Here is a 16,226-nt window from a genome sequence, read left to right on the forward strand (position 1 = left end):
GCTAGCGTAAGAGTTGGAAATTGGTTTGAGCAGCTGAAACTGCTGCTTCTATTATTTCCGCACCTGCGGATTGGGGACCGCAGATGCGAGGTCCGTAGAAGCGGAAATGAACTGCAGAAGCAGATAAGGATTGCAGGAGCGGAAGTTGGACCCCATCTGTGAGCCCGCAGGTGTGAGGCTTGGGGAGCAGGTGCGAAAGCTGGGGATTTAAGTGAAATGCGCAAATACGGTGTTTGGACCGCAGGTGCAGTCCCACAGGTGCGTGAATTTGGCCGCTAGTGCGGAAATGCCTGGGCAAAAGTATAAATTAGACCCTTCGTGAATTTTTCCCCATTCTTCACCATTGTTGGCCGGGTTTTGAGCTTTGGGCAGTGATTTTCAAGAAGAAATCGAGGAGTATCAGTGAGGTAAGCCACTTGGGCTTTATTATTTGTGTTTGTGATGATTTTCTTACTGTTTAATCATGGAATTAGTGGAAATTTGGGGTGAAGTTGAAGGGGCTAGGGATTGAGTTTTGGAGCGTTTTGATTGAGGATTTGAGGGGTCAAATGGAGTCGGATTTTAATAAATCTTGTATGTATAGACTCGTGAGTGGAAAAAGTTTCTAGTTTTGTGATTTTTGTCGGATTCCGAAACGTGGACTCGGGGGTCGGATTTGGGTGAATTTTGGGATTTTGGTTTGAATTGATAGTTTTTCGTGTGGAATTGATTCCTTAGCCTATATTTATTGTGTTGTATTACTTTTGGTTAGATTTGGGACGTTTGGAGGCCGATTCCAAAGGCAAAGGTGTAGCGGAGTAGGATTTGGCTTGGTTTGAGGTAAGTAACGCTTCCAAACTTGGTTCTAAGGGTTCGAAACCCCGAACTACGTGTTATGTGATTTATATTGAGGTGATGCAAATGCCAAGTGATGGGCGTGTTGGTGTGCACCGTGAGAATTGTGGCCTGGTTCATTCCATGACACCGTTTAGTGACTCTTTCTTGTTGATATTTGTGTTATGTTTATATGATTAAGGAAATGAACTATGAATCATGCTAATTATCATGTTAGGGTTTCACACCAATACTGTTGAGACCCGAGTGGTCGTTTCTTGCTGTCATCTCATTAGTTTCATTGATATTCTGTACTTAATTTTGTTCATGCATATCATATCATGTCTCAGTCTCAGTTGTTATTATTTGGCACATCATATCATTGTTTTGGGCAAGTTTCATGGTTTTATGAGCCTGTGTGTGTGAGATTAGAGAGTGATGACTGAGTAAGACCGAGGACCTGATTATGAGTGGCAGTTATGGGATCGGGTTGCACGCCGCAACGATTATGTTGATGATTATGATAGCGCTTGGGATGTAGGAGCCCCTTCGGAGTCTGTAACATACCCCCAGTGAGCGCAAATAATATTTGAGGGATGGATTTCCCTGGACATAGATTTGTCCGAAGTATTGATACTTGGAAACGGATTTCTCCTCAGGGTTGGATTACCCTTGTTCCTCGGTACCGGTTGACTTGCAGTCAGTGTTGTATATATTTCGGGATGGACTTCCCTGGGCCGGATAACCATATGCAGTACCGAGTGATTGAGCACTTGAGAGTGGGAGCACACGGTGCATTTTCATATATTTCTGGCATTGTCATATAGAGATTTGCTGAGCTTTATACTTCACATTGTTCAGACTAGTATTTGCTTTACTGTTGAGTTTAATAATTGAATTGTCAGCATGCCTACGTTACTGTACAATTTAATTTTGTTATAATTACTGAGGTTTAGTTCGTCACTACCTATCAGTCCATAGTTTGGACTTGTTACTTACTGAATTGGTGTACCCACGTTGCCCCATGCACCTTGTGTACAGATCCAGGTATCTTAGGTCACGGTAGCGGCTGTTGACTATTCCGGTCGCGGATTATCACCGGAGATAGTGAGGTAGCTGGCTCGCTTTCGCAGTCCCACCTTTCTTCTTCTTTATCTTCCTTCTAGTATACTTCGGCTACTTTCAGACTATTTTTGGTCTTGTTATGTTTTGAAATAATTGTAGTATTACTTATGACTTAGTGACACCTGAGGTCGGGCCTTTTATTTCTACATTTTGGTTTTTGACTTTATATCTTTTATGAAAATTTCAGTTGGAAAAATTTGTTATTTACATTTTAATAAAATGTTGAACTATTTTGGGAATGTGTCGGCTGGCCTAGTTCCATAATAGGCGCCATCACGACCGGGTTGGTTTTGGGCTCGTGACGCTTAGAGAAAGAAAAAATATCAATCAAACTTGAATGTAAAAGCAAAGAATTAAATTATTATAATAACAAAGAACTGCACTAAAAAAATACAAATGACTAATATGTACCATAAAATTGTAGAAATTATATATATATTGTAATAATTAATTTAAATAGTTACTTCTATAGTCGGTTTGATTCGATTTTTTTGACTATTTTTTTTGTTAAAACCAAAACCAAACCAAATTTGATCGGTTTTTAAAATTCAAAACCAAAACCAAACCAAACGTAAAATGTATCGGATTATTTATTCGGTTTTGTCATGACCCAAAATCAACTAAAGGTCGTGATGGCGCTGGACACCACTGTCAGGCAAGCCAACACCAAATCATAATTTCCTTCAATTTAACTAGTAAAATATGAACTTTACAGATTAAATAATAATGTTTTTAGTAAATTTCAATACTGAATAATCCCATAATCATCTCAATATCCAGTGTCACAAGTGCATGAGCATTTACTAGGAAGTAAATTAAAATACAATAACTGTCCGGAATATAAAGTTGGACAGAAAAGAAAATACAAGTACTCTGAAGGAGAATCTGCTGGCTGTAGATAGTCTCATAAGATGCAACTCACCTAAGTCCCTGTATAAACCATGCCGATGTGCCCCCAATGCCACTAGACGTACAAGTGCATGTACAACAAAATGACAGCAAGTGTAGTATGAGTACGAAAACAACGCGTACCCAGTAAATATCCAGTCTAATCTCGAAGAAGTAGTAACGAGAGGTTGACTCCAACACTTGCTATGGCCAACAATAATATACCGATAATATGATAAATTATGAATTTTATAAGGCGACTGTAAACTCAATAACATGAAGCAAGTAAACAATTTTTTTGTTAATAGTAGATTTCCAAATTTATTTTCATCTTTTAACAATTTATATCTCCGACCGATCAGGCCACATCAATTATCAAAATTTCCAAAACAATCAATCAAGTCATACACATATCATGCAAAGGTCGTACGTCCCAATCCAACATAATATTTAAACTGTGTACTGCTTAGGGCCGAACAACGCGAAGCATAGATGCATCTAATTACCCCGCTCGCGAATTATACATGCGACGCGATCAAATATTAATTTAAAGAATTACCCCGCTCGCGGATCATACTTGCGACGCGATCAAATATAATTTAAGTAATTACCCCGCTCGCGGATCATACTTGCGACGCGGTTACACATAGATTTCTTAAGTTATTATAGTATTCCTCAATTCGTTTCAAAATACGAAGTTCAAATGAAAACTTTTAAGTACCCAATTTTTACTCAATTTCAACTCCTTTCAAAACAAATAAGCTAACTCAATCTCGCTTCTTCTAAAGGTAAACAATAAATATAAATCAACAACAATATCAACAAGGCATGATGTAACCCTAAAACTACCCGAACATATGCATAGCTAGTAGCTATGTACGGACTCTCGTTACTTCGTGCGTACGTAGCCCCAACAAATAGAAGCACATAATAATTTAGTTCACCTATGGGGTTAATTCCCTCTTACAAGGTTAGAAAGGAGACTTACATCACTCTGAAGTTCCATAGCCGGCTCCCAAACCTTTCCAACAACTCAAACCGATGCCCAATGCTCCAAAACTAGTAAATAAATGTGCAAATCCATAAATATATACTCCAATACTTATTATAATCCAATTTACAATAATTTCAAACTCTGCTCGAAAAGTTGATAAAATCAACCCTCGGGCCCACATGTCCGGATTCCGAAATTTTTTGAAGATAAACATTACGCATAACATCACAAACTCAAATATATAATTTATTCTCAATTCCATGCCCAAATTCGTGGTCAAAATCCAAAAATACTAATTTTTAGATTTTCTACCAAAACCCTAAATTTCCACTAATTTTCCATGAATTTCCATTTTAAAATTTACATATAATCCAAGTATTTAACTTGCAATAGGTGGGAAACACTTACCTTGACATAGATGATGAAGATGGAGCTCCAAAATCACTCCTAGGTCGTCTCCTATGGAGGAAATGAGATGAAATGAGCCAAACCCATTTTTGCAAACTTATACACTGCCAGGCAACCCTTCTTCACGTTCGCGAGCCTCCCATCGCGTTCGCGATGAACAAAATTCTCAAAAGTCATTTTCAAACTTTTATATGATAAGCTCTAGTATAATGTTCATAACTTTTTATTCAAAACTCTAAATGACAATATCTACAACTTTCATGTTTTGGTCATCTCTCAATTCCCTATAGATTTCGAGATATAAGCTGCCAAAGTCAGCCCTGTGCAACACAAATTTCTTCTTCATCTTTCTGGATAGCCTGTAGTGCACTAGCCATAACCTTTTGTACACAAATTCAAATTTGAAATGGTTTAGTTTTCCGAAAATTAGACGCAATGGGGTACAATTTTATTTTTGGATCATCTCTAAATTCCTTGTAGATTGCGAGATATGAGCCTCCGAATTTAAACCTGTGCAACAGAGATTTCCTTCTTCGCGAACGTGAAGAACAAAATCCCATAAGCCAAATCCTTCTTCGCGAACGCGAGATGATCCTCGCGAACGTGAAGAACAACACCAGACATCAGTAAACCAGCATCCAAAGTAGCCCAAAATGATCTGAAACACATCCGAGGCCTCCAGGACCCCGTCCAATCACACCAACCTATCCCAAAACATGACATGAAGTTGCTCGAGGCCTCAAATCATATTAACCAACATTGAAATCATGAATCACATCCAATTAAAGCTTAATGAACTTTAGAACTTCAAACTTCTACATTCAATGTCGAAACCCATCAAATCACGTCCGATTGACCTCAAATTTTGCACACAAGTCACATTCGACATTATGGACCTACTCGAACTTCCAGAATCAGAATCCAACCCGGATATCAAAAGTCCACTTCCAGTTAAACGTCTCAAAAACCTTTAAATTTCTAACTTTCACCAAAATGATGCCAAAATGACCTACGGACTTCCGAATCCACTTCCGGACGCGCTCCCAATACCACAATCACCATACAGAGCTATTCCTAGACTCAAAATCCTAAACGGACATCGATAACATTGAAATACACTACAACCCAAATTTATTAAATTCTTCCAAAATGCCACTTCTACAATAGGCACCGAAATGCTCCCGGGTCATCTAAAACCCGATCATGACATACAACCAAGTCCAAAATCATTATACGAACTTGTTGGAATCTTCAAATCCCGATTCCGAGATCGTTTACTCAAAAAAGAAAACCTTAGTCAATTCTTTCAACTTAAAACTTCCGAAATGAGAATTTTCTTTCCAAATTAACTTCGAACTTCCCGAAATTCAATTCAGACCACGTGTGCAAGTCATAATGCTTGAAGTGAAGCTACTCATAGACTCAAACTACCGAATGACGCACTAGAGCTCAAAATGACATGTTGGATCCTTACAAGTTTGGTTCAGTTCTTTGGGTTTTTTATGAACACCACTAATGGTAGTACATATATTCGAAGTGTTTCGAGTTTTTTTTTGTACTTTGGGAGCTCAAATTAAGATGATTTTTGGAGGGATTTTGCGAGATTTCTGAAGGTAAGTCACTTTTAAATATTTTTATTTAATTATATTGAATACCTATTGAATTTCCCTCATAGATTTGGTGTTTTGAGGTGAAAATTAGGGGTTTTTGATCCATGTATTGGAGAGTAAAAATTGGAGGTTTGAGTGACGATTTGGTGTCGAAATTTAATAATTTTGGTATGGTTGGACTCGTTGTTGAATGGGTGTTCGGATTTTGTTAGTTTTGTAAAATTTTGAGATGTAGGATCGTGGTTGACTTTTTGAGTTCTTTTTGACCTTAGTTAAAGATCGTAGCGTTATTACTTGGAATCAATTATTATAGGTTTTGTTGATAGTATTACGTTATATTTGGCTAGAGTCGATCCTTCCGGAGGTCGATACACGTGGGAAAGGGCCTACTAGCAGATTGATTTGATTTACTTGAGGTAAGTATCTTATTTAAACTCAGTTGACACACTAGTTGCTGAATTGTTATGATAGCTATGAGCTATTGGGTGCCCACATGCATGGGGATGAACCCTTGTGCGGGCACCGAGGTCATTTATTCATGTTCGGGTTGTGGTCGGGCTTTTATAAGCCTAGAATTGACTGTTCAGCTTTAAGCTATGAATATCTCTCGTGTTTGTAAGAGTTTGTGTTATATATTTGAGCCATGCTAATAATTGGGGATTTTGACTACTTATTAGTGCCTTTTAGCTCTCATTTTAGTCCAAAAATATTTAATTGTTTTCCCAAAAACTGATAAAATATGCATAATTGTAGGAGTATCGGAAAATGAGCCACTAAGATGATATCCAACTCAAAAATGAGTGATCTGAACTGAAGGACAAAAACAAGCATAGAAGCTCAAAGTGCGAACCGCAGAATATCATCTGCGGTCATAGATTGTGAAGTCATTCATATTAGAGGACTATGAGAAGTGCGGCCCGCACATGAAATGTGCAGCCTCAGAAGTTAAGCAAGAGCAGAAGTTCAGAGAGTTCTCATTTCAAGCTTAAATGAAGTGCAGACTGAATAATTATTGTGCGGTCGCAGAAGATCAGCTATGCGGCCGTAATTGCATTTGTGCGACCCGTAGAAGAGCCTTGTGCGGTCGTACCCGCAAATGTGCGGATCACAGAAAATGAGAGATGCGGTCGTGGTTCAGAATTGTGCAGCCGCAAGATTCAAATCCTGTGAAGTTGAAGCAATGTGCAGACCGCACATGAAATTATGCAGCCGTAGATCCTCTAAAAGGGCATTTTTGTCCGAAATTTCCAGCTTTGTATACAATAGAAGAGTTACATTTTTTTAGGTCAAGTTTTGAATATCAGCAGCCACAGTGACATTTTTTTATCTCTTTAGTAGTTTTTGCCATTTTGAGATTTGTGAACATAGATTTCATTTTAATTATCAATATGGGTTTAACTATCATTTCTTCTTCTATTTCTTCTGTTTTAAGTATGAGTGGCTAAATTTTCACTAGGGTTGTGACCTAACCCTAGAGTGTAAACTTAATGGGTGTTTGATTTATTTCTTGTTTATGGTTGAGTGTTAATTATGTAGCCTTGTTCTTATTTTTAATTGTAGAATTAATGGTTGCAAACATTAGTTAATGCCTATTTGACTTGGTCTCTACTTGAGAAAAAAAGATTTAGTCTAGGAAAACTTGGCTAACAAGAAAGTAGGGTAAATCAAGAGATTGATAGTCTCAATTAAAGGGTTGAACTTAGAGATAGTAACACCTGACTTGAGATGTTTATCAACCATTTTGTTCAATACCTATTTGGACTTGAGAAAGCCGAATTGGGCAAAATCACTCTCTTACCAGCGGTATTGAGTGGGTACTTGATTGCTGATAGCTATAATACACCTCGACCAACAAAACAAGCTTTAAATTTTGCATCCCGTTAGGCAAACACCTAGGTGCAGTTCATAGCCCTAGGCCTTTTATATCATTTGAAAAACAACAAAAAATATTTCCTAGTTTCAATTATTCATCTTGTAATCTTAGTTTAAATTAGATTTAGAAATAACCAAAGTTTGTGTAAGTGCAATTTGAGATAGTTCAAGCTAATACACTATAATATATACCCCCAAATCCCATTCTTATCTCCCTATGGAATTCGACCCCGGCTCCTTTGTTGGGTATTACTATTGCATCGACTATTTCATAACGTCAAATAGAGGTGTGACTTGGACGAGATCACATGTTGAGGCTACATAGAGGTTTAATCCTTGATCGAACTTGATAAATGCTTTTTAGTGATCAAATTTCCAATTTGAGCTATGATAGCACATTTGCTTGAAAATGTCCTTCACGCCGATTTGTATTAGCCGCCGAGCCAAGTGTCAGCCTAGTGTTCCAATTCGACTTTTATTCTTTCAACTTTTTTCAGAACACATGGATAACTTGCATTAATATTTTGGAGGCAGAAACAATTCGTTTTTATATAAAAGAAATTTGAGTGTTTTTGAATCTAATAAATAATTCATCTGATTAAAGGGATTTCAAAATTTCTCTATTTGTGCTTCAAAGATTATTTTTCAAATTTTGCCCAGATTGTATTAGGGGTTTGGATATATTGATACAGAGAACTTTTGGGTTTTGCCAAATTCAAATTCCGTCCTGGTCTTCTTCTTTGGTGACAATTGGATTGATTGGTTTTGGGATCGGAAAAAATAAAATCCCAAGGAAATTTTATTGCATTGCAATTCTTTTATGCATTCAAGAACTCCTCGTTGGTCTCTTGCTCCCGCTCCAGCAAAGGTTCCAGGTTTTGTTCGCGGGAATTGGTACCTCCGGCCTATTATCTTGGTTCATAATTTCCCCTATTTTATTGGTTCCGTGGGTGTTTGTGTGTTTTGCAGGTATCACTTTTGTGGTTGCTTGGAGGCGGTAGGGAGGTGCACGCGCACAAGAAGTAGAGCAGCAGCAACACACCGAGTTCCGCAATATCAGGAGTATACCAAGTCGAAAGTTCCAGGTTCTATTTGCGGTAATTGTACCTCCCACCTCCTGTTTCTCTGTCCCTTATGTTAATTACTTTGTTGTCGTAGTATTTCGTACTATTCTAGTCAGTCTAGTAGTGGGATTGTAGTTACTATTTGCTCCATTTTGTTGTTCTGTGTGGTGTTTTTTCTTTTCATTTTTTCACCTTTGTAGGTATAGAGATTGTGGTTTGTAATGGCAGAGTAGGGTCATGTCCTCGGGGAGGTCGGGTGGTGGGGAGGGGAGTAGGGCAAGGGTGAGGGATGGGACGGGGCCCAAAGAGGGTAAAGGGAACAAGGTCGCTTGTAGGTTGAGAATTGGATCATAGAATATAGGGACGTTAACGGGTAAGTCTATAGAGCTGGCGAAGATTCTCCAGAAGAGGAGGGTTAATATAGCGTGTCTGCAGCAGACTAGGTGGGTAGGATCGAAGGCGAGGAATGTAGACGGGTAGAAATTGTGGTTTTCCGGAGTCGTGAAGGGCAAGAACAGAGTGGGAATTTTGGTGGATAGGGAGCTTAGAGAGTCAGTGGTCCAGGTTAGACGGGTGAATGACAAATTGATGGCGATTAAGGTAGCAGTTGGAGGGAGCACTGTGAATGTCATTAACGCATACGCGCCACAAATGGGCTTGGACGAGGAGGTCAAAAGGCAATTTTGAGAGGCGCTGGATGGGATGGTGCGGGGTATTCTGCCTACGGAGAAGCTATTCATAGGAGGTGATTTCAATGGCCATATTGGGTTGTCTGCTGGTGACTTTGGTAAGGTGTACGGTGGCTTCGACTTTGGCGATAGGAATGGGGTGGTACCTTACTGTTGGATTTTGCTAGAGCTTTTGAGTTGGTGATTGTGAACTCTATGTTTCCGAAGAGGGAGGAACATTTGGTTACTTTCCAGAGTATGGTGGCTAAGACTCAGATTGACTATCTACTCATCAGGAGGTGTGATAGGGGGTTGTGCGAGGATTGCAATTTGATCCCGAGTGAGAACCTCGCAACTCAACATAGGCTCCTGGTGATGGACGTCGGTATCTTGATGAAGAGAAAGAAGAGGTTTGTAAGGGGTCAGTCGAGGATCAGGCGGGGAGCTTTGTCTAAGTATAATGCGCAGGAGTTGGAGGGGCGGCTGATGTCTTTGGGTGCCTAGAAGAGTGGTGGGGACGCTAGAGCTATGTGGACGGCAACGGCGGACTGTATAAGGGAGTTAGCAAGAGAGGTGTTGGGAGTTTCGAAAGGTTACTCTAGCAGGCACCGATGTGATTGGTTGTGGAATGACGTGGTCCAAGGTAAAGTGGAAGCCAAGAAAGTGGCTTACATAAAGTTAGTAGAGAGCACCGACGAGGATCACAGGAGAGCGAACAGAGAAAGATATAAGGAGTCTAGGAAGGAGGCTAAATTAGTGGTCACAGAGGCTAAGACTACTACATTTGGTCGGCTATATGAGGAACTTAAGGGCAAAGGTGGGGACAAGAAGTTATTTTGGTTGGCAAAAGTGAGAGAGAAGAAGCCTCGCGACCTGGATAAAGTGAGGTGCATCAAAGACGAGGATGGTCGAGTATTGATAGAAGAGGCCCAGATTAGGCAAAGATGGCAGTTGTACTTTCATAAATTTATGAATGAAGAGGTGGTTGGAAACATTATGTTAGGGCAATTGGGGTACTCCGAGAGTCTCTGTGACTTTAGGTATTGTAGGAACATCAAGGTTGAGGAGGTCGTGGGTGCGATGGGTAAGATGAGTCGGGGCAAAGTGACCGGACCAAACGAGATTCCACTAGAGTTTTGGAGATATGCAGGTAGAGCAGGCTTGGAATGGCTGACTGAGTTGTTTAATATTATCTTCAGGACGAAGAGGATGCCTGATGAGTGGCGGTAGAGTACAATGGTTTCGGTGTACAAGAACAAAGGTGAATTCTAGAATTGTAACAACTATAGGGGTATCAAGTTATTAAGTCATACCATGAAAGTTTGGGAGAGGGTGGTGGAGGGAGGATAAGGAGGGCAGTGTCTATGTTGGAAAACTAGTTCGGTTCATGTCGGGTCATTCTACTACAGAAGCTATCCACCTTATTAGGAGGTTGAATACAGGGATAGGAAGAGGGATTTGCATATGGTGTTTATTGACCTAGAGAAGGCGTATGACATGGTCCCCAGCGACGTCCTTTGGAGGTGTATGGAGGTGAAAGATGTGTTGGTGGCGTACATTAGGGCGATAAAGGATATGTAATATGGAGCTATGACTCGGGTTAAAACTATGGGAAGTGACTCAGAACCTTTCCCGGTGGTTATGGGGTTACACCAAGGATCTGCGTTCAGCCTGTTCTTAATTGCCCGAGTGATGGACACACTGACACATCATATCCAAGGAGAGGTGCCATGGTGTATGTTGTTCGTTGATGATATAGTTCTGATTGATAAGATGCGAGGAGGCATTAATGGGAGACTGGAGGTATGGAGGCAGGCCCCGGAGTCTAAAGGTTTCAAGTTGAGTAGGACTTAGATGGAATATGTGTAATGTAGGTTCATCGACGTGACGGGGGAAGAGGATATGGAAGTCAGGCTTGACTCACAAGTCATCCTCAAGAGAGAAAGTTTTAAGTACTTAGGGTGAATTATCCAGGGAGATGGGGAGATTGACAGAGATGTTACGCACCGTATTGGGGTGGGGTGGATGAAATAGAGGTTAGTGTCTGGAGTCTTGTATGACAAGAATGTGCCACCGAAACTCAAAGGTAAGTTCTATAGAGCGGTGGTCAGACCGGCCATGTTGTATGGGGCTGAGTGTTGGCCAGTAAAGAATTCACATATCCAGAAGATGAAAATAGCAAAAATGCGGATGTTGAGATGGATGTGTGGGCACAATAGGCTGGATAAGATTAAGAATGAAGATATTCGGGAGAGGGTGGATGTAGCTCTGGTGGAAGACAAGATGCAGGAAGTGTGACTTAGATGGTTCAGACACGTGCAGATGAGAAGCTTAGATGCCCCGGTTAGGAGGTGTGAGTGGTTGGCTTTGGCAGGTACGAGAATAGGTAGAATGTGGCATAAAAAGTATTGGGGTGAGGTGATCAGACAGGATATGGTGCGACTCTAGATTTCCAAAGACATGGCTCTTGATAGGAAGGTGTGGAGGTCGAGCATTAGGGTCTAGTATCGTGATAGGCGCCATGACAACATGTAAGATTTGAGTTGTAATAAGTTGGTGTCAGAGCCTGGGTTACATAGGTCTCATGAGTCATGAGCAAGTTTAGTGAAGTCTTGCAGATCAGTACGGAGACATCTGTATTTATCTTCGAGAGGCCACTAAACCCTTTGGAAAACTTCGCTATCTTATATTCTTGTGGTGCGAATTTATTGATTTTGGAAATCAAATTTCTGTTATTCTATTTTCTCATAGATGGTGAGGACACATGCTTCCAGATTGGGTGGACGGCCACCAGTACCACCAGCTAGGGCCTCGAGAGGCTGGGGCCGTGAAAGAGGGCGAGGTGCAGATCGTACAGCAGCTAGAGCAACACCTGCAGACCCACCAGTTGCTCCAACTCAGGAGAAGATTCTAGATGTGGTTGAGCGGGTGGGACCAGCTTGGGCACCAGCTATACTTATTGTGATTCTAGGCCTTTAAGAGGCTTTTGCCCAGATATTGACTATTTGCACTAGCCTTGCTCATGCGATTTCAGTTCAAGCCGTACCAGCCAATTCTTAGGCAGGGGGAGGTGCTTAGACTCCCACCGCCCACACTCCATAGTAGGTGGTGTAGGAACTTCAGACATCATGGTACTACTAGCCTAGCCGATTGCAGTTGCTCAGGCCCAAGTGGGTCCCGTTATGAGTTATAAGAAGCAGAAGAGACTATAGAGGTTTGGGAGTCTCAAGCCTCCATCATTAAGTAAGGCTAAGTTAGAGGATTCTCAGGACTTCTTGGATCGGTGCCAGCGAATTATTCGCACGGCGGGTATTCTAGAGACTAGTAGGGTCTCATTTACTACTTTTTATCTATCGAGGGTTGCCTTCACATGGTGGGAGACCTATGAGCAAGGCAGGCTTACCGATGTTGCACCACTTTCATGGCACGCATTCTGTGTTCTCTTCTTGGAGAAGTTTGTGCCGCCAACCCGTAGGGAGTAGTTGTGTAGGCAGTTTGAACAACTATGCTAGGAGGGTATGTTTGTGACCTAGTACGAGATGAGAATTTCAGAGTTAGCTCGGCAAGCGGTCTAGTTAGTTCCCACATAGAGGGATTTCCCTAGAGTGTTGAGTGGGGTTCTACAGTAGAGTTCTCGGTCGATGATATTAGCACCAGCAGCTACACCTCCCGTTCAGCCTGCTCGGGGTGGGTCTCAGGTCGATAGAGCTCTCCCTAGAGGGGGAGGCTGACCATGTGGTGGCCATGCTCGATTCTGTGATGTTCCTACCAGGCCAGAGGCTATTGCTTTAGATGCAGTGATTAAAGGTATTTTTTCAATGTGCCACAGAGATGCTTCTACATTATTTGACCCTGGTTCTACTTATTCATATGGGTCATCCTATTTTACTCAATATTTGGATATGCCTCGTGGGTCCTTAGTTTCACCTGTTCATGTATCTATGCTGGTGGGCGATACTATTGTTATGGACCGTGTGTATCGGTCGTGTGCGATGACCATTGGAGGATTGGAGACTAGAGTTGATCTCTTATTGCTTAGTATGGTTGATTTCGACGTGATTTTGTATATGGATTAGTTATCTCCATGTCATGCTATTCTATATTGTCACGCTAAGACCAGACATTAGCGTTGATGGGATTGCCGAAGATCGAATGGAGAGGTTCTCTAGATTATGTTCCTAGCAGGGTGATTTCTTATCTGAAGGCCCAACAGATGGTTGGGAAGGGGTGTCTATCATATTTGGCCTTTGTGAGGGATGTTGGTGTTGATACTCCTACTATTGATTCGGTTCCGGTAAAGCAAGACTTTTCGGATATGTTTCATGCAGACCTACTAGGCATGTCACCCGATAGGGATATTGAATTTGGTATTAACTTGGTGTCGGGCACTCAGCCTATTTCTATTCCTCTGTATCGTATGTCACCAACAGAGTTGAATGAATTGAAAGAGACACTTCAGGAGATTCTTGATAATGGGTTTATTAGGCCTAGTGCATTCCCTTGAGTTGCAACAGTTCTGTTTTTGAAGAAGAAGGATGATACTATGCGGATGCGCATCTACTATAGGTAGTTGAAAAAAGTTACAATTAAGAACAAGTATCCTTTGCTGTGCATTGATGATTTATTTGACCAGCTTCAGGGAGCGAGGGTGTTCTCTACGATTGATTTAAGGTCTGGGTATCACCAGTTGAAGATTCAGGACTTGGATATTCTAAAGACGGCATTCAGGACCCTCTATGGTCACCATGAGTTCCTTGTGATGTCTTTTGGGCTGACCAATTCCCCAGCAACATTCATGCATCTGATGAACAATATATTCCAGCCATATCTTGATTCGTTTGTCATGGTTTTTATTGATGAAATCCTGGTGTACTCACATAGCTAGAAGGAGCATGTACATTATTTGAGGATTGTACTACAGAGGTTGAGGGAGAAGAAGCTTTATGCCAAGTTCTCCAAGTATGAGTTATAGCTTAGTTCGGTGGTATTCTTGGGACATGTGGTGTCCAGTGAGGGGATTAAGGTGGATCCAAAGAAGATAGAGGTGGTTTAGAGCTGGCCCAGAATGTCTTCAGCTACTGAGATTCAAAGTTTTCTCGGTTTTGTCAGATATTATCGTTGTATCGTGGAGGGTTTCTTATCCATTGCAGCACCTTTGACTAGAGTGGGGTTCCTATACAGTGTATTGTAATGCTTTACAGATTGGTATCAAGTATGTCTTGATGTATGAGGGTAGATTGATTGCTTATGCTTCGCACTAGTTGAAGCCCCATGAGAAGAACTACCATGTTCTTGATTTGGAGTTGGCAGCCATCATTTATGCATTGAAGATTTTGAGGCATTATCTCTATTGTGTGTCTTATGAGGTATTTACATATCATTGGAGTCTCCAACTCTTGTTCAAACAAATGGATCTAACTTTAAGGCGGCGGAGATGGTTGGAGCTGCTAAAGGGCTATGATACCATTTTGTATCATCCCGGGAAGGCTAATGTGGTGGTCGATGCCTTGAGTAGAAAGGCGGTGGGTATGGGCAGCCTTGCATTTATTTCGGTAGGTAAGTGGCCGCTTTCATCAGATGCTCAGGCCTTGGCCAATCAGTTAGTGAGATGAGATATTTTGGAGCTAGTTGGGTTCTAGCTTCTGTGGTTTCTCTGTCTTCCTTACATGATAGTATCAAAAAATGTCAGAATGACGGCCCCCATTTGCTTTTCCTTAAGGATACAATTCAGCACAATGATGCCAAGGAAGTTACTATTGGGGATGATGGGGTGTTGCGAATGCAGGGTCGGATTTGTGTTCCCAATATAGAGGGGCTACGTGAGTTGATTCTTAAGGAGGCCCACAGTTCGCAGGATTCCATTCATTCGGGTGCCGCAAATATGTATCGGGACTTGAGGTAGCACTACTAGTGGAGGAGGATGAAGAAAGACACATTAAATTTGTAGCTCGGTGCCTAAATTATCAGCAGGTGAAGTATGAGCATCAGAGATCGGGCGGATTTCTTTAGAGGCTTGAATTTCCAGAGTGAAAGTGGGAGTTTATAACCATAGATTTTGTAGTTGGGCTCCCACAAACTTCAAGGAAGTTTGATGCTATTTGGGTGATTGTTGATCGGTTGACCAAGACCGGATATTTCATTCTAGTGAGGACTACCTATTCTTCAGAGCAGTTGGCTGAGATTTACATTCGTGAGATTGTTCACCTTCATGGTGTGCTAGTGTCCATCATTTCAAATTAGGGAACACAATTTACATCGCAGTTTTGGAGAGCAGTGCAGCGAGAGTTAGGCACATGAGTTGAGTTGAGTACACCATTCCACCCTCAGACGGACAGTCAGTCCGAGCGCACTATTCAGATATTGGAGAACATGTTACACGTTTGAATCATAGATTTAGGGGGTTCTTGGGATCGGGTTCTGTCGCTTGTAGAGTATGCCTACAACAACAGCTATCAATTGAACATTCAGATGGCTCCGTATGAGGCTTTTTATGTGAGACGGTGTTGGTCTCAATGGGTTGGTTTGAGCCGGATAAGGCTAGGTTATTGGGTACAGACTTGGTTCAGGATGCTTTGGACAAGGTTAAGTTGATTTAGGATCGGCTTAGCACAGTGCAATCTAGACAAAAGAGATATGCCAACCGGAAGGTTCGTGATGTTGGTTACATGGTGGGGCAAAAGGTATTACTTATAGTTTCACCCATGAATGGTGTTATAAGGTTCGGGAAGAAGGGAAAGTTGAGCCCTCGGTATATTGGGCCTTTTAAGGTGCTTAAGGATTGAAG

Source organism: Nicotiana tabacum, chromosome 10, assembly GCF_000715075.1.
Source record: "Nicotiana tabacum cultivar K326 chromosome 10, ASM71507v2, whole genome shotgun sequence".
Classification (NCBI taxonomy): Eukaryota; Viridiplantae; Streptophyta; class Magnoliopsida; order Solanales; family Solanaceae; genus Nicotiana; species Nicotiana tabacum.